This window comes from Choloepus didactylus, chromosome 5 (genome assembly GCF_015220235.1).
Source record: "Choloepus didactylus isolate mChoDid1 chromosome 5, mChoDid1.pri, whole genome shotgun sequence".
Classification (NCBI taxonomy): domain Eukaryota; kingdom Metazoa; phylum Chordata; class Mammalia; order Pilosa; family Megalonychidae; genus Choloepus; species Choloepus didactylus.
Genome location: NC_051311.1, coordinates 114,823,124 through 114,848,765, shown reverse-complemented (window position 1 = coordinate 114,848,765; position 25,642 = coordinate 114,823,124). Strand labels below are relative to the sequence as shown.

Here is a 25,642-nt window from a genome sequence, read left to right as displayed (position 1 = left end):
TTGTAAGCTCTTACAGCAGTTAACTCTATCCCTGAATTGTAATGCCTATCTCTAAACTTTGAGATGCTGATCCCCAAGCATATAACCTGATTGGTCTCTGGAACAATGCATATCTCTGAGACACCTGAAACTCAGAGCTAGAGCTCGGCAGATATGAATGTCAGCATTAGTGCATACAGCCACTGTCAAAAAAAAAAAAAAAAAAAAAAAGAGCCTAGACTTCAATTAGTGATATGAATGAAGCAGGTCTGGTTAAGACCAGGGCAAGCCAGGCCAAAGGGTAAAGGTTGAAACTGATTGTGTTTTAAAACTTCAACTTCCATATGAGACCAAGGGAAGAGATATCTATTTGGTACAGGATCTAAATTTTCTAAACGGTACAACTCTACAGTCGATTTGTTCAAACACCACAATTGCATGGAACTTTGAATAGGAAGTGAGATACGGTAGGTTAGTATAGGCTGGAGTGAAATAGTGACAAATCCCAGAGTAATTTGGGCAGATAATAAAAAATATATTTACAGCCTCTCCCTCCCCAGCCCTGAGGATCTGGGGGAAGGTGCAGATGTGTTGGACATCCTCACCTGGACTGGTGTTGATGTTGTCACAAACATTGGGACTGGCGGTTTGATGTGCTGAGCCCTTGATCATGGGACTTGCACTTATGAAGCTTGTTACTGCAAAGGAGAGTCTAAACTTGCATGTACTTGTGCCTAAGAGTCTCCCCCTGAGTACCTCTTTGTTGCTCAGATGTGGCCTTCTCTCTCTCTAACTGAGCCATCTTGACAGGTGAACTCGCTGCCCTCCCCTCTACATGGGACCCGACTCCCAGGGTTGTAAATCTCCCTGGGAATGCAGAATATGACTCCAGGGGATGAATGTGGACCTGGCATCATGGGACTGAGAGTATCTTCTTGACCAAAAGGGGGATGCAAAATGAGACAAAATAGTTTCAGTGGCTGAGAGATTTCAAATGGAGTCGAGAGGTCACTCTGGTGGACATTCTTATGCACTATATAGATAACACCTCTTAGGTTTTAATGTATTGGAATAGCTAGAAGTAAATAGTTGAAACTACCAAACTCCAACCCAGCAGTCTGGACTCCTGAAGACAATTATATAATAATGTAGATTACAAGGGGTGACAGTGTGATTGTGAAGACCTTGTGGATCACACCCCCTTTATCTAGTGTATGGATGAGTAGAAAAATGGGGATAAAAACTAAAGGACAAATGGGGTGGGATGGGGGGATGATTTGGGTGTTCTTTTTTCACTTTTATTTTTTATTCTTGTTCTGGCTCTTTCTGATATAAGGAAAATGTTCAGAGATAGATTGTGGTGATGAACGCATAACTATGTTATCATACTGTGGACAGTGGATTGTATACCATGGATGATTGTATGGTGTGTGAATGTATTTCAATAAAACTGAATAAAAAAAAAAAATTCCAGCAACCTACTTTGCAGACTTGGAAAAGCTAGCTGTCAAATTTATTTGGAAGGGAAAGGGGCCTGGAATTGCTAAAAACATTCTAAAAGAGGAAAACAAAGTGGGAGGACTTACACTTCCTGGCTTTAAAGCCTACTATAAAGCCATAGTAGTCAAAAGAGCATGGTATTGGCATAAATATAGACATATTGATCAATGGAATTGAATCAAGAGTTTGGAAATAGACCCCCAGATCTATGGTTGACTGATTTTTGATAAGGCCACCAAATCCACTGAACTGAGACAGAACAGTCTCTTCAACAAATGAGTCCAGGAGATCTGGATATCCATATCCAAAAGAATGAAAGAGGACCCTTACCTCACACCCTATACAAAAATTAACTCAAAAGTGGATCAAAGACCTCAATATATAAGACAGTACCATAAAACACCTAGAAGATAATGTAAGGATACATCTTTAAGACATAGTATTAGGAGGCAGCTTCTTAGACCTTACACCCAAAGCAATGAAAAAAAAATAGGTAAATGGGAACTCTCAAAGTAAAAAGTTGCTACATTTCAAAGGAATTTGTCAAAAAGGTGAAGTAGAAAGCCAACACAATGGAAGAAAATATTTGGAAACCTTATATCTGATAAGAGACTGATATCCTGCATATATAAAGAAATCCTACAATTCAACAACAGTAGTACAAACAGCAATTTATAAAATGGGCAAAAGATCTGAAAAGACATTTTTCCAAAGAAGAAATACAAATGGCTAAAAACATATGAAAAAATGTTCATCTTCACTAGCTGTTAGGGAAATGGAAATCAAAACTACAATGAGATATCATCTCATACCAATAAGAATGACTGCCATTAAACAAACAGGAATCTACCGAGGATGTGGAGAAATTGGAACTCTTCTTCATTGCTGGTGGGAATGTATACTGGTAAAGCTGCTATGGAAGACAATTTGGTAGTTCGTCAGAAAACTAGATATTGAATTACCCTATGATCTGGCAATTCCACTTCTCTGTATATACCCAGAAGATCTGAAAGCAGTGACACAGACAGACATTTGAAAACTGATGTTCATAGTAGCATTGTTCACAATTGCCAAGAGATGGAAACAATCCAAGTCCTTCAATAGATGAGTGGATAAACAAAATGTGGTATATGCATGCAATGGAATACTATGCAGCAGTAAGAAGGAATGAGGTCCTGAAACATATGACAACATGGATAAACCCTGAAGACAGAATGCTGGGTGAAATAAGCCAGGCATAAAAATTATATTGTATGTTATCACTAATATGAACTCCCTGGACAAGGTAAAATCAGTATCTTATAATGTAGGATATAGGGGAACTGGAGACAGACAGAAGCTAGTGAAGGGGGAATGATTACATGTACAGACAAGTTAATGAGGGTGAGCTTAAAGGTATGGAAATGGACAAGGGTGATGATAGTTTATTGATGGGATTATAAGTATCAGTCCTGCACTGAAGGTGGACATGATTGAAAGGGATTGTTTAAAGGTATGTTTTGCACAGATTAATACTATGAATATAAATAAGTGCTTGCATGATCTACTTCTAAGGTATGACACTGGTATAAAGAGTTAACAACTGAGTGGTATATGGAAAACTACGAATTATACATTATAGACTATATTTTATATTTTATAGTAACACCTTACCAGTACTACACTAATAATATGGATGAATAATTAGGGGCTGATAAGAGCTTTGAAATGCTTTGTGTTATCATTAGAGTGATGATGATTGTACAACTAAGTGAAGATAATGTGAGATACTGATTTTTTACCTTGGACAGAATAAATGCTATGTGAACCTCCTACTTAATAACTCAAGTCCTCTATCTTGAGGCTTGCTCTTGAGAAACTTAAGGCTGTAAAAGGGAGACTAAACCATTCTATAATTATGCTGAAGGGGCATCTCCAGAGAACCTCTATTGTTGCTCAGATGTGGTCTCTCTCTCTAAACCTACTTTGGCAAATAAATTCATTAACATCCCCCCCACCCCCATGTGGGACATGACTCCCAGGGGAGTGAATCTCCCTGGCAACATGGGATATGATTCCCAGGAATGAGCCTGGCCCTGGCATTGAGGGATTGAAAAATCCCTTCTTGACCAAAAGGGGGAAAAGGTAACAAGATAAGGTTACAGTGGCTAAGAGATTTCAGATAGAGTCAAGAGGCTATCCTGGAGGTTACTCTTATGCAAGTTCCAGCTATACATCTCAAATGGCCACAGTATGCTAAGCCCTAAATGACAGTAGTCCCAAAATGCCTAGGTCCTTATCTGATACTCTATAGAAGTTTCACTCACTATGTTTATTTTTCAGAAACTTAAATCCACCAGAGTGTTCCTATGCCAGACAAGTCCTAAAACCCAGAGGCAACAGCCTCTTTGAAAACATCAACCAGATGCAGCCTCCTTCCTCCTAATGTCGACACCCCTTATCAATATGAACACGTTAGGGTGGGCACTGCCTAGACACCCCTGAAGATCGAGAAAGTGATTAAACAAGAGGAAGGGGTAGCAACAGGCAAGATAGAATTTAACAAAAGATTATGAATACTGAATCTTTATATATACATTATATATATATATGTATGTATGTATATATTTTAGATGCTAGAAGGAAAAACTGAAATGGTGGAACTGTAACCCATAAATTCTTTGAAATTTGCTCTATAACTACTCATTAAATTGTACTTTGAAAGTTATCACCTTTCTGTATATATGTTACATATCACATAAGGAAATAACTGAAATCGTTGAACTGTAATCCATAATATTCTTTGAAATTTGCTAACTACTTATTAAATTGTACTTTGAAAGTTATCACTGTTCTGTATATCATTAAATTTCACAATAAGAAATGTATTAAATATATATAGAGAGAAAATTTTCATTTAGCATAGTAGTTATCAAGGAATTGGAGCTTTTATAACTGCTTCCTTGAGGGAGGGATTTCTCTAGAGAGCTTATGTTGAAATGCATAGATCCAGTAGAACCTTGTTCTCACATTGCTTTTTCCCACTGTGGATGGCAACTGAGCTGAAGTGAGGCTGTAGCTATAGTATGTCCGGGAAGGTCCCTATTGCCTGTCACAGCCAAATAAAAGCAACAGCACCTGAGAGAACACGGGAGGAAATTCCAGCAGCCACCCTCGGGTCATTAGCCAGTGTCCCATAGCCTTCACATAGAGCTTTGACATGCCACCTGTCAGAGGCCTACGAGTGTTTCCAGCTTTAAATTGAGATTCGATTTTTCTTTTTAGAATCCAGTAGAGACAACCAATTCATTTAGGGACTGATGAATAGCCTGTGTTCAGTTCTGTTGTCAAAGATAATTATTCAGTCATATTTAATGAGATGGTTTGCCTTCATTAATGTCATTAGGCTCATTAATAAACAAAACTATGGTTGGGTTTCACACAATTTGCATCTCATAATAAAAGCTAAGTCAACATTTCCCTGAAGCAAACACTTGGAAAGGAATTGTGAAAAATGGCGTTAATTCAGCAAACTATAATTTTTCCCTGGAGTCAAAAATCACTAGTGTCCAAGAAGGGTACACAAGATGATCCACAGGAATGTAGGAAGAAATTATTAGAATTTTCGTTTGTATTTCCTTTTAGTCTAAAAAAATATATTACCTTTGACACATGCTAATGTACTGGCTGGCCCCAGTGCTCTCAGATTAGCTGCATGTCCTACGTCTGCATCAGGTACTATGCTGAAGTTTCCCACAATGCCTGTGCCAGTTTGAATGTATTATGTCCCCCATATGCCATTATCTTTGATGTAATCTTGTATGGGCAGACATTATCAGGGTTGATTAGATTGTAATTCTTTGAGTGTTTCTTTGGAGATGTGCCCCACCCAGCTGTGGGTGATGACTCTGATTGGATAATTTCCATGGAGGTGTTGCTCCGCCCATTCAGGGTGGGTCTAAGTTGATTAGTAGAGCCATATGAATGAGCTGACATAACACAAGGAGCTCAGTGCAGCTGTGAGTCACATTTTGAAGAGGAGCTACAGCCAAGAGGGACACTTTGAAGAAAGCACAGGAGCTGCAGATGAGAGACAGTTTGAAGATGGCTGTTGAAAGCAGACTCTTGCTCCAGAGAAGCTAAGAGAGGAAAAACACTCCAAGAGCTACTAAGAGTGACATTTTTGAGGAACTGCAGCCTAGAGAGGAATGTCCTGGGAGAAAGCCATTTTGAAACCAGAACTTGGAGCAGACACCAGCCACGTGCCTTCCCAGCTAACAGAGGTTTTCCGGACACCATTGGCCATCCTCCAGTGAAGGTACCCGATTGCTGATGTGTTACCTTGGACACTTTATGGCCTTAAGACTGTAACTGTGTAACCAAATAAACCCCCCTTTATAAAAGCCAATCCATCTCTGGTGTTTTGCATTCCAGCAGCATTAGCAAACTAGAACAATGCCCCAGGTGGACGGCACCCTCATGCCTTCGTTCAACTTCAGTCAACAAATATTCACAAAATGTCTTCCGTGTGCTGAGCCCCATTTTAGGTAACTAGGACACCTCAACATTCCTCCCTTCATAAAAACATTCTAATGAGGAGAATGGGCTCAGCTAAGTGAATATATTAATTATTTTAACTAATTCCCACAAAATAGGCCTGCAAAGTACATTTGGAAGAACATGCTAACAACAGAATAGCAAGGTTTTCCAAGATTTCTATAGAGAGCTTCTCCTAGTACTAAATCTTCATCAACGATGATGGTAACAGTGATAAGCAGATGTTATAGGAACACAGTCCCCCAAAGTTCAAAATGAACAAGAAACTATTCAACCTCTGGATTTACATCTACTTTCACTAACAACGAATTTCCTCCTACACATATTTTATCCTTGGATATAAACTAGAATGAAGCCACTCCTATTACCAAGATATTTAAAAAGAAGCATCCTGAACACACACAAAAATGGAAAAAAACATCTATATTATTTCAGCAATGTCTAAAACATGCATTGTTTCAAACTTATTTGTTATTTATATAATGTACAATTCTTTCTGATTCATTTGTAAGACCTGATATAAAAATGAAAATTTATTAGTCACGTTATTTTAAAACACTAAGCACAATTAGAGCTTGGAATTGACAAAGAATATCATAACTTTGAAATTGAACAAATGAAAGAGGGCGATAGTTACCGCTACAGCATGGCATTCAATGGTGCATTTATTCCTTTCAGATCTTGGTGAGGAGACTTTTTCAGCTTTGACATCCCTGAAAACAAACATCAAAACAAACTAAATTTAGAACAAATGGGATATTCAAAGTGCAGTATGAAAATGTGTTAAACCAAGATTTTCAGCAATAATGAAGTGCATTCATTTCATTCTTATTAATAGTTAAATGAGATGGAAACAGTTTTTCTACCATTACGGAATAAAATATTGCTTTTAAAATACTACTTATTTTTTAATCTTTAACTCATCCTTATTTTGCCTGTTTTATAATGCACCTAGGTTATTAATCATGGTACTTCTTACACATAATTTACAAATAAGAGACATAAATTGAGGATACACCTGTGTGTGTGTGTGTGTGTGTGTGTGTGTGTGTGTGTGTGTGTGTGTGTGTGTTCTGAGACATACAACTTTGTTTTTAACTTTTGGTACATGCAATCACAAAAATAAATTCTGGTCTACTTAACATCCAGTCATAAATTTGCATATCATCTTTTCCTGCCACCAACTTCAGCTGGTTATTAGATCCCTAGGTGATCTCATCCAGCGCCAGGGCTCTGAATGTCATCCAACCACTCACAATGCCCTAGTCAGCCCCAAGGTCTCCCCTGGTCCAGATTCAAAATGCAACTTCTTGAGAAAATCAACTGGTTATCTAATAAACCTGTCAAATGTAGCATGTCCAGAAGACCTAGTGAGATCTTCCTGCACATCTATTTCTCCCTGACACTTGTCCCTTTCTCTTTAACTATACCCCCCTTCTCCCAGTCACTCAAGCCAAAAACCTAGACTTTTCTTTCCCTGTAAGTCTTTTCTTTCTCTTGTCTCCCATTTCCAATCTATCTTCAAGTTCTCTTAGTTCTACTTTCAAAGTAAATTTCAAACCTAGCCCCGTCTTCCCAACCTCTCTGCCAGCACCCTGCTCCCGGCCACCATCATCACTCATCTGGACGAGACGCACCTCCTAAGGGGGGAGAGGTCTCACCTTTGGCCCTTGATAACATCTCCACTCACCTGTTCTCTCAAGACACCTGTCTACAGATCCCTGTGTTGAAAAAAAAAAAATCCTAAATACAAAGGAAATTAGTTTCAAAAAGAGCCTCCTGATGGCTTTCTCAAGTTTCCTGGCTATTTCCACTTACTTATTCCACAGAAAAGTATACAAAAGGAAATCTGTAATTTCAAAGTACTAAAGAACTGAGAGAGTAGGTCTCTCTACCCATACACTACATTCTCCCTCTCTCCATCCTGCTTTCTAGATATTGGAAGTATTTAAAATATACAGATATATTATGAATCTGTGTCTTTATTTCCACAACATCCTTGTGCTAGTTTGGATATATTATGTCCCGCCAAAAGCCATATTCTTTGATGCAATCTTGTGGGGGCAGACGTATTAGTGTTGATTAGGTTAGAAGTATTGGTTCAGTGTTTCCATGAAGATGTGACTCAATCAACTGGGCGAGACCTTTCATTGGATTATTTCTATGGAGGTGTTGCCCGACCCATTCAGCGTGGGCTTTATTGGATCACTCAAGTACTTTAAAAAGAGCCACACAGGCCCAGATGCAGAGCAGACATTTTGGAGAGCAACTGAGAGTGACATTTTGAGGAGCAGCTGCAGCTAAGAGAGGACAAAACTCCCCAAGAGCAACAATTTGGAGAATGCCATTTTGAAACGCATCCTGGGAGCAAGCAGACACCAGCCACGTGCCTTCCAAGCTAACAGAGGTTTTCCGGACGCCAATGGCCATCCTTCAGTGAAGTTACCCTATTGATGCCTTACCTTGGACACTTTATGACCTTAAGACTGTAACTTGTAACCAAATAAACCCCCTTTATAAAAGCCAATCCATTTCTGGTGTTTTACAAAATGGCAGCATTAGCAAACCGGAACAATCCTCTACAGTGCCTTTTCCACTGAGCAGATCATGTCTCTCCCCTGTTAGAAGCTCTCCAGGGACCTTCCATTACACTGAGGGTGAAATCCAGACTCCTGTTGAGGGCCCCTCACACTATAGGTCCTGGATCTCTGTCCCTACCAATTCTCCTGCCACCCCTCACTCTGCTTCAACCTCTTTGCCCTTACTGCATCCTAAATATGAAAAGCACAATCCTGTTCAAAATGTTCATGCTTCCCTTTCCTCTGCCCAAGATGTCCACACCCCCAGAGTTCCACCCTGCTTGCCCCTGACTGTCAATCAAGTCTCTACTGAAATGTCACCATCTCAGGGAGGACTTCTCTGACCAACATAAACGAACATCTCCTCATCATCTCCCCAAATCATCATTCCCTGTCCCCTCACAGCTTAAATTCCCCTGTGCCCACATCTGCTTCCCATCCCACCCTTCCACAAGTGTTGCTTCCCAAACACTCTCTAATGAACAGCTTGCACACTGAACTCCATCTCAGCGTCTGCTTCCCAGAGAACCCATAACCTCTTGTATATATAAGATGAACATGAAAGACCATATTCCAATTTGTCCCCTTGCATTTAGGTAATCACATGTAGCTTACATCAGCTTTGGTAAAAGCCTGAAATAAACCACAGACCAGTCACTCCACAGTAAGCTTTGGCATCCTGTCCAGGCTGAGAATGACCATGTGCTCTGCCCTTGTGAATACTGGTGTGGCTGGAGAAAGCTGAGGTAGTGGCAGGTTTTTTCCACACCTAGAAGGATTACCCATGACCTCTGGGGTCTAGGATTGTGTTCAATTCATGAATATATTGGGGTCTAGGATTGTGTTCAATTCATGAATGTATTGTATTTGTTTTAACACTATTTTGCCTGCCCCCTAATTTTTGAGCAGGAATGAAAGAAAGCAAAGGATTTACTCTTAGAAGTGTCAAGTACTTCACAGGAACCAATACATAAACAAAAATTGTTTTCTTTTCCCATAATATATATAAACATGATATGGGAATTATTGTAAAGTTATAAGGTAAACTATCAAAGAGAACAAAGGAACTAAACCTAATTACAAATATAGAATGTATATGTGATGTCCATAAGAAAAAGTTGATAGTACGCTTGGAAAGAGCTTTCCAAATACAGAGAATGAACAAAGAACTATAATTTAAAGTGTCAGAGTTTAAAAATCTAAGGAATGGTTGTTCAAAATATAAAAATTGGTACCAGACAACCCTGTGGGACTTGTCTGAAGTGGGGGCTCTGAACCGGAGATGCCAGAGATGGGACTGTTCATGAGTAATGGGTGCTAGTAAGAATGAACAGAGAGGCAGACAAGGAATAATCAGACCTGTGGGCTAAAGTTAAATATGCACATGACCTTGCATTTAAATTAGACAGTTTGTTCTCCTATTTAATCAGAGCCAGCTATAGGGTCTGCACAAGATACAGGGCTTTAAACCTAGGCTAACATGTCATAATAATTTGTGAGCATCTTGATGACAGGAATCATGCTTTATTCAAGTCTGCACACAGACATCAAATGTTTGGTATTCAAGAAAGGAGATATTAAGGGGCCCAAACAAACTGCTTCATGATCCACTCAGTCTAGTAAAGCTAACTGTCCAAATTAGCTAATAGATGTTAACCATCTCCAATAAGAAATAGATAGATGGGGACAGCAGGTTTAATGTTTGAATTATACACTATATTACCTTCCTTACTTTAATTCTGTCAGTATGCTAATATGTGTTAGGCATGATGGGTTAATATGCATTATGTGTGGTGGGTAAGCAGATATATACTTGTCTTACTCTCTCATTCTGAACTATTTCATCTATGTATTTAACTACATATTTCATGGTCTCTCCAAAAACTGATACCTTTGATGTTTTAATAATTTGATATAGACATATTTAAAAGAAATACAAATTGGACTTCTAGGAGGATGGTGGAATAGGTAAGACAGAGAAAACTTCTCCAACATGAAAGAAACTAGAGAAAAGGCAGAAAGTGTCCAGGAGAATGGTTTTAGGGTGACAGCAGCCAGAGAGGGTCTTCCTCAATACATGGTGGGGACTTGGATGAAAAAGCAGAGAAATTGTGTCTCAAAGGATGGGGTGAGTTTATTCAGCTGGGACCACCACTGAGGGCTGGCAGCAATGAGACAGCCACTGAGCAGGGGAGAGAGCCACTCTCCACTCCTACACACCCATCTCAGCAATTAGCTGGAGAGAGAATCCTCCTCAGCCCCATGGCCAGGAACTCCCATTAGGGAACCCAGGAAACAGTGGACCTGTGCCAACTGCATTTACTCTCCCTCCATAGAAGCCTCTGGTGAGCTGGGGGAGAGGCAGGGATAGGTGATGGCACCACATGGAAGCACAGGAGCCCTTCCCATGCCCCAGAGGCTCACAGGTGCACAGTGGGCAGGGAGCAGGGCATGTTTGAGCTGGAGAGTGAGATGTGCAGCCTCACAGCCCAAGAGTGATCCAATCAGAGGTTCAGGAATCACCATTCCCAGGGTGTCCTTAAGTGGAATCCCTGCCAAATGGCACAGGGTCCACCCTGCACTCCCAGAGCTGGTGGTCCCCAGTGCACATGGAGAACTGGTACACTGACTAGATTTCTACCCAGTTTGGACACTGCCCAGCTCACAGGCACAGTTAGGGGAGACCTGCCTTGAGGGTAAGAGATGGCTCAGAGCACCGTCTGCTGGGAAGACAGGGAAAGTGCACTGCAGCCAGCTGGGGCTCTGCCAAAAAATATATATGTTCAAATAATCCTGCAGTACCCAAAATAGCCTTATAAAGATAAGCAAATGCCCTAAAGCCAACAGAAAATCACAAAGCACATGAAGACTCAAGAAGATATGAAAGGCCAAACAAACAAATTTAAAAACCAGAGGAGACACAGAACTTGGAGCAATTAATCAAAGAAGTACACACAAATCTCCAAAACAATTTCAATGGATTGGCTAAAGGTGAAGGACACCAAGAAGACTTTAGAAAAGCAAAAAAAAAAAAAAAAAAGAGAGAGAGAATTTGAAACAGTAAATTAAAAAACAGCAGATCCAATGGAAATAAAGTATATTGTTGATCAAATTAAAAATATACTAGAGACACAACAGCAGATTTGAAGAGGCAGAGGAAAGAATAAATGAACTAGAGGACACAACAATTAAATGCAAACACACAAAAGAACAAATGGTGAAAAAAATATTTGAAATGGATCTCAAGAAAACGATGGACAACATGAAGTGCAAAAATATAAGAATCTTCTATGTCCCAGAAAGAGAAGAGATGAGTAAAGAACTAGAAGATTATTTGAAGACATAGGGGAAAACTTCAAACCCTTCTAAATGACATAAATATGTAAATCAAAGAAGGCCAACAAACTCCAAATAGAACAAATCCAAATAGACCCACTGTGGGACATACGCTAATCAGCTTGTCAAATGCTGAACAGGAAAGTCCTGAAAGGTAAGAGAGAAGAGATTCACCAGTTACAAGGGAAACCACATATGACATAAGATTACTCTGCAGGCACCATGGAGGTGAGAAGGCAGTGGTATGAGATATTTAAATTCTGAAAGAGAAAAAGTGCTAGTCAAGAATTTTTTATCCAGCAAAGCTCTGCTTCAAAATTGAGGGAGAGTTTAGAATATTCACAGACAAATAAGTGCTAAGAGAATTTCACAAGAGACCTGCCCTGCAAGAAATACTAAAGGAAGTTCTGCCAGCTGATAAAAAAAGAAAGGAGAGAGAGGTCTGGAGAAGGGCACAGAACTTTAGTGTATTAGTAAGGATAACTTAAAGGGAAAAAAAAGAGAGAGAGGGGAAAAATAGATCCAACAAAAACCAAAGGATAAGATGGTTGGTTCGAGAACCTACTTTACAGTATTAACTTTGAATGTGAATGGATTAAACTCCCTAATTAAAGGATACAGACTGGCAGAATGGATTAAAAAGTATGATCCATCATTATACAAATTATAAAAGATGGATCTTAGAACCAGTGACACAAAGAGTTCTAAAGTGAAAGGATGGAAAAAAATTTTTGATGCAAGCTATAGCAAAAAGAAAGCAGGGGAACCCGCACTAATATTAGACAAGTAGACTTTAAATGCAAAGATGTCACAGTAAACAAAGAAGGGCACTATATATTAATAAAAGGGACAATTCACAAAGAGGAAATAACAATCATAAATGTAAATGCACACAATTAAGCTCAAAAGTACATGAGATAAACATTGGCAAAACTGAAGAGAGCAATAGACATGTCTGCAATAGTAATGGGAGATTTCAATAAACCACCCTCTTCTACAGATAGAACAACCAGACAGAGGACCAATAAGGAAACCGAGAACCTAAACAATGTGATAAATCAATTAGACTGTCAGACATATAGAGAGCATTACATCCCGAATTACTAGGCTAAACATTCTTCTCTAGTGCTCACAGAACATTCTCCAGGATAGATCATATGCTGGGGCACAAAACAAGCCTCAACAAATTTTTAAAGATTGACATTATTTAAAACACATTCTCTGACCATAATGGAATGCACTAGAAATCAATAACCATCAAAGAACCAGAATATTCATAAATACATGGAGGTTAAACAACACACTCCTAAACAATCAGTGGGTCAAAGAAGAACCTACAAGAGAAACAGGTAAATATCTAGAGATGAATGAAAATGAGAATACAACATATCAGAACCTATGGGATGCAGAGAAGGCAGTGCTCAGGGGGAAATTTATAGCTCTAAATGTATAAATTAAAAAGGAAGAAAGAGCTGAAACAAAAGACATAACTGAGGAGGCAGGGCAAGATGGCGGACTGGTGAGCTGTATGTTTTAGATACTCCTCCAGGAAAGTAGGTAGAAAGCCAGGAACTGTGTGGACTGGACACCACAGAGCAATCTGACTTTGGGCATACTTCATGCAGCACTCATGAAAACGTAGAACTGCTGACATCAGAGAAATCTGTAAGTTTTTGCGGCCAGGGGACACACGCCCCTCCCTGACAGGCTCAGTCCTGTGGGAGGAGGGGCTGTCAGTGCTGGGAAGGAGAAGGGAGAACTGCAGTGGCAGCCCTTATCGGAAACTCATTCTACTAATCCAAACTCCAACCGTAGATAGACTGAGACCAGACACCAGAGAATCTGAGAGCAGCCAGCCCAGCAGAGAGGAGACAGGCATAAAAAAAAACAGCACGAAAAACTCCAAAATAAAAGCGGAGGATTTTTGGAGTTCTGGTGAACATAGAAAGGGGAAGGGCAGAGCTCAGGCCCTGAGACTCACATGCAAATCCCGAAGAAAAGCTGATCTCTCTGCCCTGTGGACCTTTCCTTAATGGCCCTAATTGCTTTGTCTCTTAGCATTTCAATAACCCATTAGATCTGTGAGGAGGGCCCTTTTTTTTTTTTTAATCCTCTTTTCTTTTTCTAAAACAATTACTCTAAGAAGCCCAATACAGAAAGCTTCAAAGGCTTGCAATTTGGGCAGGTCAAGACAAGAGCAGAACTAAGAGAGCTCTGAGACAAAAGGCAATAATCCAGTGGCTGAGAAAATTCACTAAACACCACAACTTCCCAAGAAAAGGGGGGTGTCCGCTCACAACCATCATCCTGGTGGACAGGAAACACTCCTGCCCATTGCCAGCCCCATAGCCCAGAGCTCCTCCAGACAACCCAGTGTGACGGAAGCGCTTCAAATAACAGGCACACACCACAAAACTGGGCGTGGACATTAGCCTTCCCTGCAACCTCAGTTGACTGTCCCAGAGTTGGGAAGGTGGAGCAGTGTGAATTAACAAAGCCCCATTCAGCCATCATTTCAGCAGACTGGGAGCCTCCCTACACAGCCCAGCAGCCCAGAACTGCCCTGGGGGGACAGCACTCACCTGTGACATAGCACAGTCATCCCTCAACAGAGGACCAGGGGGTGAACGGCCTGGAAGAGGGACCCACTCGCAAGTCTCAGGAGCCATACACCAATACCAAGGACTTGTGGGTCAGTGGCAGAGACAAACTATGGCAGGACTGAACTGAAGGATTAGACTATTGCAGCAGCTTTAAAACTCCAGGATAACCAGAGAGATTTGATTGTTAGAGCCACCCCCCCCCCGCCCTGACTGCCCAGAAACACGCCCCATATACAGGGCGGGCAACACCAACTACACACACAAGCTTGGTACACCAATTGGACCCCACAAGATTCACTCCCCCACTCACCAAAAAGGCTAAGCAGGGGAGAACTGGCTTGTGGAGAACAAGTGGCTCGTGGATGCCACCTGCTGGTTAGTTAGAGAAAGTGTACTCCATGAAGCTGTAGATCTGATAAATTAGAGATAAGGACTTCAATTGGTCTACAAATCCTAAAACAACCGTAACAACTTAAGCAAATGCCAAGAGGCCAAAAACAACAGAAAATTATAAAGCATATGAAAAAACCAGACGATAAGGATAACCCAAGCCCAAGCACCCAAATCAAAAGACCAGAAGAGACACAGCATCTAGAGCAGCTACTCAAAGAACTAAAGATGAACAATGAGACCATAGTACGGGATACAAAGAATATCAAGAAGACCCTAGAAGAGCATAAAGAAGACATTGCAAGACTAAATAAAAAAAATAGATGATCTTATGGAAATTAAAGAAACTGTTGACCAAATTAAAAAGATTCTGCACACTCATAGTACAAGACTAGAGAAAGCTGAACAACGAATCAGTGACCTGGAAGATGACAGAATTGAAAATGAAAGCATAAAAGAAAGAATGGGGGAAAAAGTTGGAAAAACCGAAACGGACCTCAGGGATATGATAGATAATATAAACCATCCGAATAAAAGACTCATTGGTGTTCCAGAAAGGGAAGAAAAGGGTAAAGGTCTAGGAAGAGTATTCAAAGAAATTGTTGGGGAAAACTTCCCAAATCTTCTAAACAACATAAATACACAAATCATAAATGCTCAGTGAACTCCAAATAGAATAAATCCAAATAAACCCATTCCGAGACATATTCTGATCACACTGTCAAACAAGGAAGAGAAGGAGCACGTTCTGAAAGCAGCAGAGAAAACCAATTCACCACATACAAAGGAAACAGCATAAGACTAAATAGTCACAACTCAGCAGCCACCATGGGGGCGAGAAGGCAGTGGCACAATATATTTAAAATTCTGAGTGAGAAAAATTTCCAACCAAGAATACTTTATCCAGCAAAGCTCTCCTTCAAATTTGAGGGAGAGCTTAAATTTTTCACAGACAAACAAATGCTGAGATAATTTGCTAACAAGAGATCTGCCCTAATGGAGATACTAAAGGGAGCCCTACAGACAGAGAAACAAAGAAAGGACAGAGAGACATGGAGAAAGGTTCAGTACTAAAGAGATTCGGTATGGGTACAATAAACGATATTAATAGAGAGAGGGGAAAAATATATATGACAAACATAAACCAAAGAATAAGATGGCTGATTCAAGAAATGCCTTCACAGTTATAACGTTGAATGTAAATGGCTTAAACTCCCCAAATAAAAGATATAGATTCACGGAATGGATCAAAAAAAAATGAACCATCAATATGTTGCATACAAGAGACTCATCTTAGACACAGGGACACAAAGAAATTGAAAGTGAAAGGATGGAAAAAAATATTTCATGCAAGCTACAGCCAAAAGAAAGCAGGTGTAGCAATATTAATCTCAGATAAAATAGACTTCAAATGCAGGGATGTTTTGAGAGACAAAGAAGGCCACTACATACTAATAAAAGGGGCAATTCAGCAAGAAGAAATAACAATCATAAATGTCTATGCACCCAATCAAGGTGCCACAAAATACATGAGAGAAACACTGGGAAAACTAAAGGAAGCAATTGATGTTTCCACAATAATTGTGGGAGACTTCAACACATCACTCTCTCCTATACATAGATCAACCAGACAGAAGACCAATAAGGAAATTGAAAACCTAAACAATCTGATAAATGAATTAGATTTAACAGACATATACGGAACATTACATCCCAAATCACCAGGATACACATACTTTTCTAGTGCTCATGGAACTTTCTCCAGAATAGATCATATGCTGGGACATAAAACAAGCCTCAATAAATTTAAAAAGATTGAAATTATTCAAAGCACATTCTCTGACCACAATGGAATACAATTAAAAGTCAATAACCATCAGAGACTTAGAAATTCACAAATACCTGGAGGTTAAACAACACACTCCTAAACAATCAGTGGATTAAAGAAGAAATAGCAAGAGAAATTGCTAAATATATAGAGACAAATGAAAATGAGAACACAACATACCAAAACCTATGGGATGCAGCAAAAGCAGTGCTAAGGGGGAAATTTATAGCACTAAACGCATATATTAAAAAGGAAGAAAGAGCCAAAGTCAAAGAACTAATGGAGCAACTAAAGAAGCTAGAAAATGAACAGTAAACCAATCCTAAACCAAGTAGAAGAAAAGAAATAACAAGGATTAAAGCAGAAATAAATGACACAGAGGAAAAAAAAACAATAGAGAGGATAAATATCACCAAAAGTTGGTTCTTTGAGAAGATCAACAAGATTGACAAGCCCCTAGCTAGACTGACAAAATCAAAAAGAGAGAAGACCCAAATAAACAAAATAATGAATGAGAGAGGTGACATTACTGCAGATCCTGAAGAAATTAAAAAAATTATAAGAGGATACTATGAACAACCGTATGGCAACAAACTGGATAATGTAGAGGAAATGGACAATTTCCTGGAAACATATGAACAACATAGACTGACCAGAAAAGAAACAGAAGACCTCACTCAACCCATCACAAGCAAAGAGATCCAATCAGTCATCAAAAATCTTCCCAGAAATAAATGCCCAGGGCCAGATGGCTTCACAGGGGAATTCTACCGTACTTTCCAGAAAAAACTGACACCAATCTTACTCAAACTCTTTCAAAACATTGAAGAAAATGGAACACTACCTAACTCATTTTATGAAGCTAACGTCAATCTAATACCAAAACTGGGTAAAGATGCTACAAAAAAGGAAAACTACCAGCCAATCTCCCTAATGAATATAGATGCAAAAATCCTCAACAAAATACTTGCAAATCGAATCCAAAGACACATTAAAAAAATCATACACCATGACCAAGTGGGGTTCATTTCAGGCATGCAAGGATGGTTCAACATAAGAAAATCAATGTATTACAACACATTAAAAATTCGAAAGGGAAAAATCAAATGATCATCTCAATAGATGCTGAAAAAGCATTTGACAAAAGCCAACATCCGTTTTTGATAAAAACACTTCAAAAGGTAGGAATTGAAGGAAACTTCCTCAACATGATAAAGAGCATATATGAAAAACCCACAGCCAGCATAGTACTCAATGGTAAGAGACTGAAAGCATTCCCTCTAAGATCAGGAACAAGACAACGATGCCTGCTGTCACCACTGTTATTCAACATTGTGCTGGAAGTGCTAGCCAGGGCAATCCGGCAAGACAAAGAAATAAAAGGCATCCAAATTGGAAAAGAAGAAGTAAAACTGTCATTGTTTGCAGATGATATGATCTTATATCTGGAAAACCCTGAGAAATCGACGATACAGCTACTAGAGCTAATAAACAAATTTAGCAAAGTAGCGGGATACAAGATTAATGCACATCAGTCAGTAATGTTTCTATATGCTAGAAATGAACAAACTGAAGAGACACTCAAGAAAAAGATAACATTTTCAATAGCAACTAAAAAAAACAAGTACCTAGGAATAAACTTAACCAAAGATGTAAAAGACCTATACAAAGAAAACTACATAACTCTACTAAAAGAAATAGAAGGGGACCTTAAAAGATGGAAAAATATTCCATGTTCATGGATAGGAAGGCTAAATGTCATTAAGATGTCAATTCTACCCAAACTCATCTACAGATTCAATGCAATCCCAATCAAAATTCCAACAACCTACTTTGCAGACTTGGAAAAGCTAGTTATCAAATTTATTTGGAAAGGGAAGATGCCTCAAATTGCTAAAGGCACTCTAAAAAAGAAAAACGAAGTGGGAGGACTTACACTCCCTGACTTTGAAGCTTATTATAAAGCCACAGTTGTCAAAACAGCATGGTACTGGCACAAAGATAGACATATAGATCAATGGAATCGAATTGAGAATTCAGAGATAGACCCTCAGATCTATGGCCGACTGATCTTTGATAAGGCCCCCAAAGTCACTGAACTGAGTCATAATGGTCTTTTCAACAAATGGGGCTGGGAGAGTTGGATATCCATATCCAAAAGAATGAAAGAGGACCCCTACCTCACACCCTACACAAAAATTAACTCAAAATGGACGAAAGATCTCAACATAAAATAAAGTACCATAAAACTCCTAGAAGATAATGTAGGAAAACGTCTTCAAGACCTTGTATTAAATGGCTACTTCCTAGACTTTACACCCAAAGCACAAGCAATAAAAGAGAAAATAGATAAATGGGAACTCCTCAAGCTTAGAAGTTTCTGTACCTCAAAGGAATTTCTCAAAAAGGTAAAGAGGCAGCCAACTCAATGGGAGAAAAATTTTGGAAACCATGTATCTGACAAAAGACTGATATCTTGCATATATAAAGAAATCCTACAACTCAATGACAATAGTACAGACAGCCCAATTATAAAATGGGCAAAAGATATGAAAAGACAGTTCTCTGAAGAGGAAATACAAATGGCCAAGAAACACATGAAAAAATGTTCAGCTTCACTAGCTATTAGAGAGATGCAAATTAAGACCACAACGAGATACCATCTAACACCGATTAGAATGGCTGCCATTAAACAAACAGGAAACTACAAATGCTGGAGGGGATGTGGAGAAATTGGAACTCTTATTCATTGTTGGTGGGACTATATAATGGTTCAGCCACTCTGGAAGTCAGTCTGGAGTTCCTTAGAAAACTAGATATAGAGTTACCATTCGATCCAGAGATAGCACTTCTCGGTATATACCCGGAAGTTCGGAAAGCAGTGACACAAACAGATAGCTGCACGCCAATGTTCATAGCAGCATTATTCACAATTGCCAAGAGATAGAAACAACCGAAATGTCCTTCAACAGATGAGTGGATAAATAAAATGTGGTATATACACACGATGGAATACTACGCGGCAGTAAGAAGGAATGATGTCGTGAAACATAATGACACCATGGGCGAACCTTGAAGACATAATGCTGAGCGAAATAAGCCAGGCACAAAAAGAGAAATATTATATGCTACCACTAATGTGAACTTTGAAAAATGTAAAACAACTGGTTTATAATGTAGAATGTAGGGGAACTAGCAATAGAGAGGAATTAAGGAAGGGGGAATAATAATCCAAGAAGAACAGATAAGCTATTTAACGTTCTGGGCATGCCCAGGAATGACTATGGTCTGTTAATTTCTGATGGATATAGTAGGAACAAGTTCACAGAAATGTTGCTATATTAGGTAACTTTCTTGGGGTAAAGTAGGAACATGTTGAAAGTAAGGCAGTTATCTTGGGTTAGTTGTCTTTTTCTTACTCCCTTATTATGGTCTCTTTGAAATGTTCTTTTCTTGTATGTTTTTTTTTTTTTAATTTTTTTTCATACAGTTGATTTAAAAAAAAAAAAGAAAAAAGTTGGAAAAAAAAAAAAAAACAAGGAAAAATATATGTAGAGCCCCCTTGAGGAGCCTGTGGAGAATGCAGGGGTATTCGCCTACCCCACCTCGATGGTTGCTAACATGACCACAGACATAGGGGACTGGTGGTTTGATGGGTTGAGCCCTCTACCATAGGTTTTACCCTTGGGAAGATGGTTGCTGCAAAGGAGAGGCTAGGCCTCCCTATAATTGTGCCTAAGAGCCTCCTCCCAAATGCCTCTTTGTTGCTCAGATTTGACCCTCTCTCTCTGGCTAAGCCAACTTGAAAGGTGAAATCACTGCCCTCCCCCTTACATGGGATCAGACACCCAGGGGAGTGAATCTCCCTGGCAACGTGGAATATGACTCCCAGGGAGGAATGTATACCTAGCATCATGGGACGGAGAACATCTTCTTGACCAAAAGGGGGATGTGAAAGGAAATGAAATAAGCTTCAGTGGCAGAGAGATTCCAAAAGGAGCCGAGAGGTCACTCTGGTGGGCACTCTTACGCACACTTTAGACAACCCTTTTTAGGTTCTAAAGCATTGGGGTAGCTGGTGGTGGATACCTGAAACTATCAAACTACAACCCAGAACCCATGAATCTCGAAGACAGTTGTATAAAAATGTAGCTTATGAGGGGTGACAAGGGGATTGGGAAAGCCATAAGGACCACACTCCATTTTGTCTAGTTTATGGATGGATGAGTAGAAAAATAGGGGAAGGAAACAAACAGACAAAGGTACCCAGTGTTCTTTTTTACTTCAATTGCTCTTTTTCACTCTAATTATTATTCTTGTGATTCTTGTGTGTGTGCTAATGAAGGTGTCAGGGATTGATTTGGGTGATGAATGTACAACTATGTAATGGTACTGTGAACAATCGAAAGTACGATTTGTTTTGTATGACTGCGTGGTATATGAATATATCTCAATAAAATGAAGATTAAAAAAAAAAAAAAAAAAAAAAAAGACATAATGCTGAGCAAAATAAGCCAGGCACAAAAAGAGAGATTTTGTATGTTACCACTAATGTGAATTCTGTGAAAAATGTACAATGTTTTATACTGTAGAATGTAGGGGACCTAGAGATACCAATTAGTGGAGGGGGAATGATAATCTAATAAGAACAGATAAACTATGGAGGGTAATCTCAATGTTATGGGAATGCTCAGGAATGATTATGGTTTGTAAACTTTCTTGGATATAGTAAGATCATGTTGGAAGCAATAGAGTTATTTTAGGTTTTTTTTTCTCTTATTCCTTTGTTTTCTTAGGGGTTGTTAATTTTCTTGGGGTATGGTAGGAACATGTTGGAAGCAATGTAGTTATTTTAGATTATTTGTTTTTCTTACTCCTCTGTTTGGACATGGTTTATTAATTTTCTTGGGGTATGGTAGGAACATATTGGAAGCAAAGTAGTTATTTTAGGTTATTTGTTTTCCTTAATCCATTGTTTTGTTTGAAATGTTGTGGGGTTTTTTTGGTGGTTGTTTGCCTGTTTGTTTTTAATTTTTTGATAAACAAAGTTAAAAAATTGAAAAAAAAATCAGTAGAAAAATGGGAGTAAAAACTAAATGACAAATAGGGTGGGGTGGGGGGATGGTTTGGGTACTCTCTTTTCACTTTTATTTTTTATTCTTATTCTGATTCTTTCTGATGTAAGGAAAATGTTCAGAAATAGATTGTGGTGATGAACGCATAACTATATGATCATACTGTGAACAGTTGATTGTATACCATGGATGACTGTATGGTTTGTGAATATATTTCAATAAAACTGAATTAAAAAAAAAAAAAAGAAAGAAAAATAGGGTGGGATGGGGGGATGGAATGCTTTGGGTGTTCTTTTTTACTGTTTTTTTTTTTTGTATATGAATATATCTCAATAAAATGAAGATAAAAAAAAAAAAAAGACATAACTGAACAACTTAAGAAGCTAGAGAATGATCAGCAAACTAACCCTAAGGCAAGTGGTAGAATAAAATAACAAGGATTAAAACAGAAATAAATGATCAGGAAAAAAGACAGTAGAGAGAAAAATAAAACCAAAACTTGGTTCTTTGAGGAGATCAACAAGTTTGAAAAACCGTTAACAAGACTGACAAAGTAAAAAAACAGAAGACCCAAATAGACAAAACCAGAAATGAGAAGGGGGGATATTACTGTGTATTCCAAGACATTTTTTAAAATTCACAAGAGGATACTATGAACAACTGTATGCCAACAAACTAGAAAGTTTAGAGGAAATGAATAATTTCCTGGAAACACATGGAACAACCTATACTGACCTGAGAAAAAATAGAAGACCTCAGCAAACCAATCAGAAGTAAAGAGATCCAAAGAGTCATCAAAAAGCTTCCTACAAATAAAAGCCCAGGGTCAAATGGCTTCACAGGAGAATTTTACCAAACTTTCCAAAGAAGAACTGACACCAAACTTGTTCCAATTCTTTCAAAATTTGAAGAGAAAAGACTACCTAACTCATTTTATAAAGTTGCTACAAGAAGGGAAAAATACAGGCCAATATCCCTAATGAAAATAGATGGAAAAATTCTCAATAATGCACTTGCAAATCAAATCCAAAAGTACATTAAAAGAACATACACCACAACCAAATGAGGTTCATTCCAGGCATGCTAGGGTAGTTCATAAGAAAATCAATCAATGTAATAAAATATTAACAAATCAAAATGGAAAAATCAAATGATCATCTCAAAGAATGCTAAAAAAGCATTTGACAAAATTCAGCATCCTTTTTTGATAAAAACACTTCAAAAGTAGGAATTGAGGGAACCTTCCTCAATATGACGAAGGGCATACATGAAAAACCCACAGCCAGCATAGTACTCAATGGTGAGAAACTGAAAGCCTTCCCCCTAAGATTGGGACTGAGATCAGGATGCCCACTGTCACCACTATTATTCAATATTGTGCTAGAAGTTCTAGTCAGAGCAATCCAGCAAGAAAAAGAAATAAAAGGCATCCAAATTTAAAAGGAAGAAGTAAAACTGTCATTATTTGCAGAAGATATGATCTTATATTTGGAAAATCCTGAGAAATTGACAACAAAGCTACCTGAGCTAACAAAAAAATTCAGCAGAGTGGTGGGATACAAGGTTAATGTGCAAAAGTCTATAATGTTCCTATACACTAATGACCTAACTGAAGAGGCAATCAAAAAAAAAAAAAAAAAAATCACAGCCACTAAAAAAATCAAGTACCTAGGAATAAATTTAACCAAGAATGTAAAAGACTTCTACACAGAAAATTACAAAAATCTATTAAAAGAAATCAAAGAGGACCTAAATATGTGGAAAGATATTCCATGTTCATGGATAAGAAGGCTAAACATCATTAAGATGTAACTTCTACCCAAACTGATCTACAGATTCAATACATTTCCAATCACAATTCCAACAACCTACTTTGTAGACTTGGAAAAGGTAGTTATCAAATTTTTGGAAGGGAAGGGGGCCTTGATTTGCCAAAAAACATTCTAAAAAAGAAAAGAACAAAGTGGGAGGACTTATACTTCCTGACTTTTAAGCCTATTATAAAGGCATAGTGGTCAAAACAACATGGTACTGGACAAAGACAGACATATTGATCAATAGAATGAAATTGAGAGTTCAGAAATAGACTCCCAGACCTATGGTCAACTGATTTTTGATAAGGCCCCCAAATCCACTGAACTGGGACAGAACAGTTTCTTCAACAAATGGGGCAGGGAGAACTGTATATCCATATCTAAAAGCATGAAAGAGGACCCCTACTTCATACTCTATACAAAAATTTACTCAAAGGGGATCAAAGACCTCAATATAAGAGACAGTACAATAAAACCTCCTAGAACATCAGGAAACATCTTCAAGACCTAACTATAAGAGGTAGCTTCTTAGACCTAACACCCAAAGCACAAGCAATGAAAGAAAAAATAGATAAATGGAAACTCCTCAAACCAAAAGCTTCTGCACCTCAAAGGACTTTGTCAAAAAGGTGAAAAGTCAGCCAATGCAATGGGAGAAAATATTTGGAAACCATATATATGACAAGAGACTGATAGCCAACATATAAAAAGAAATCCTACAACTCAACAACAAAACAAACAGTCCTACTCTGCAAATAAATTCATCAACCCCCCCCCACATGGGACTCCCTGGGGAGTGAATTTCCCTGTCGACATGAGACACAACTTCTAGGACATGGGATGCAACTTCTAGGAATGAGTCTGGTCCTGGCATTGATGGATTGTGAGTGCCTTTTTGACCCAAAGGGGGGAAAGAAAGGTAATAAAATAAGGTTTTGGTGGCTAAGAGATTGCAAATAGAGTTGAGAATCTATCCTGGAGATAACTCTTATGCAAGCTCCAGCTAGATATTCCAAATGCCCACAGTATGCCAAGCCCTAATTCACAGTAGTCCTGAAAATACTAAAGTATACGTAAGGCCCTATCTGAAACTTTATAAAAGTTTCACTCACTAAGTTTACTTTTTGGAAACTTAAATCCTCCAGAGTGTTTATATGCCAGATAAGTTCCAAAAATGCAGAGGCAACAGTCTCTCCAAGAACATCAATCAGATGCATCCCCCTTCCTCATAATGTTAACACCCTTTCTCAATAGGAAAAACATAGGGTAGTCATTACCCAGCTATTCCTGAAGATTGAGAAAGTGATCAAATGTGAGAAAGGGGTAGCACCTGACAAGATAGGATTTAACAAAGGATTACAAATACTAAATTTTTATATAAATATAAATATATATATATTATATTTTAGTTTCTAAGTTACTAAAATAGCTAGAGGGAAATAACTGACATGGTGAAACTGTGACCCAGAATATGCCTTGAAATTTGCTCTTTAGCTACTTGTAAAAGTGTACTTTGAAAGATATCACATGTTTGTATATATGTTATATTTCAAATAAGGGAAAAAACTGAATTGTGGAACCATAAACCATAACATTCTTTGAAATTTGCTCTTATTACTTGTTAAATTGTACTTTGAAAATTATCACTTTTCTGTATACGTTATATTTTGCAATAAAAAAGAAATACAAATTATGAAACAGATTTATAACAACAAAGAGATAAATTTGCATTTACATCTTCTTTTCACATAGGAATTAATAATAGCATTCTATTACCCAACAGGTTCCCTTATTCTTCGTATTTGTAGTATATCTGACATAAAAATATATGTTAAATCTTGGGCAATTACAACAAACTCCCTTGCATTTTCTGAGGTGGAAGAATCTTGTGTGCATCTCTTTGTCATGGAACTCTCATTGTGGAGAAGAGGTACAAGACTGGAGATATAAGGGCCAATCCAAGATGGCTGATTAGGGAGAGGCTGGGCCCACTCTTCTTCCA

General features: G+C 38.4%; 1 long non-coding RNA gene across 1 annotated transcript in view; it reads right to left on the bottom strand.

Annotated features, from left to right (window-relative positions):
* LOC119534415 overlaps positions 1–25,642 on the bottom strand; it is a 104,139-nt gene that overhangs the window by 19,296 nt on the left and 59,201 nt on the right. Inside the window, exon 2 of the long non-coding RNA XR_005217021.1 lies at positions 6,653–6,728. This is a non-coding gene — a long non-coding RNA (uncharacterized LOC119534415). The remainder of the gene's footprint in view (positions 1–6,652; positions 6,729–25,642) is intronic.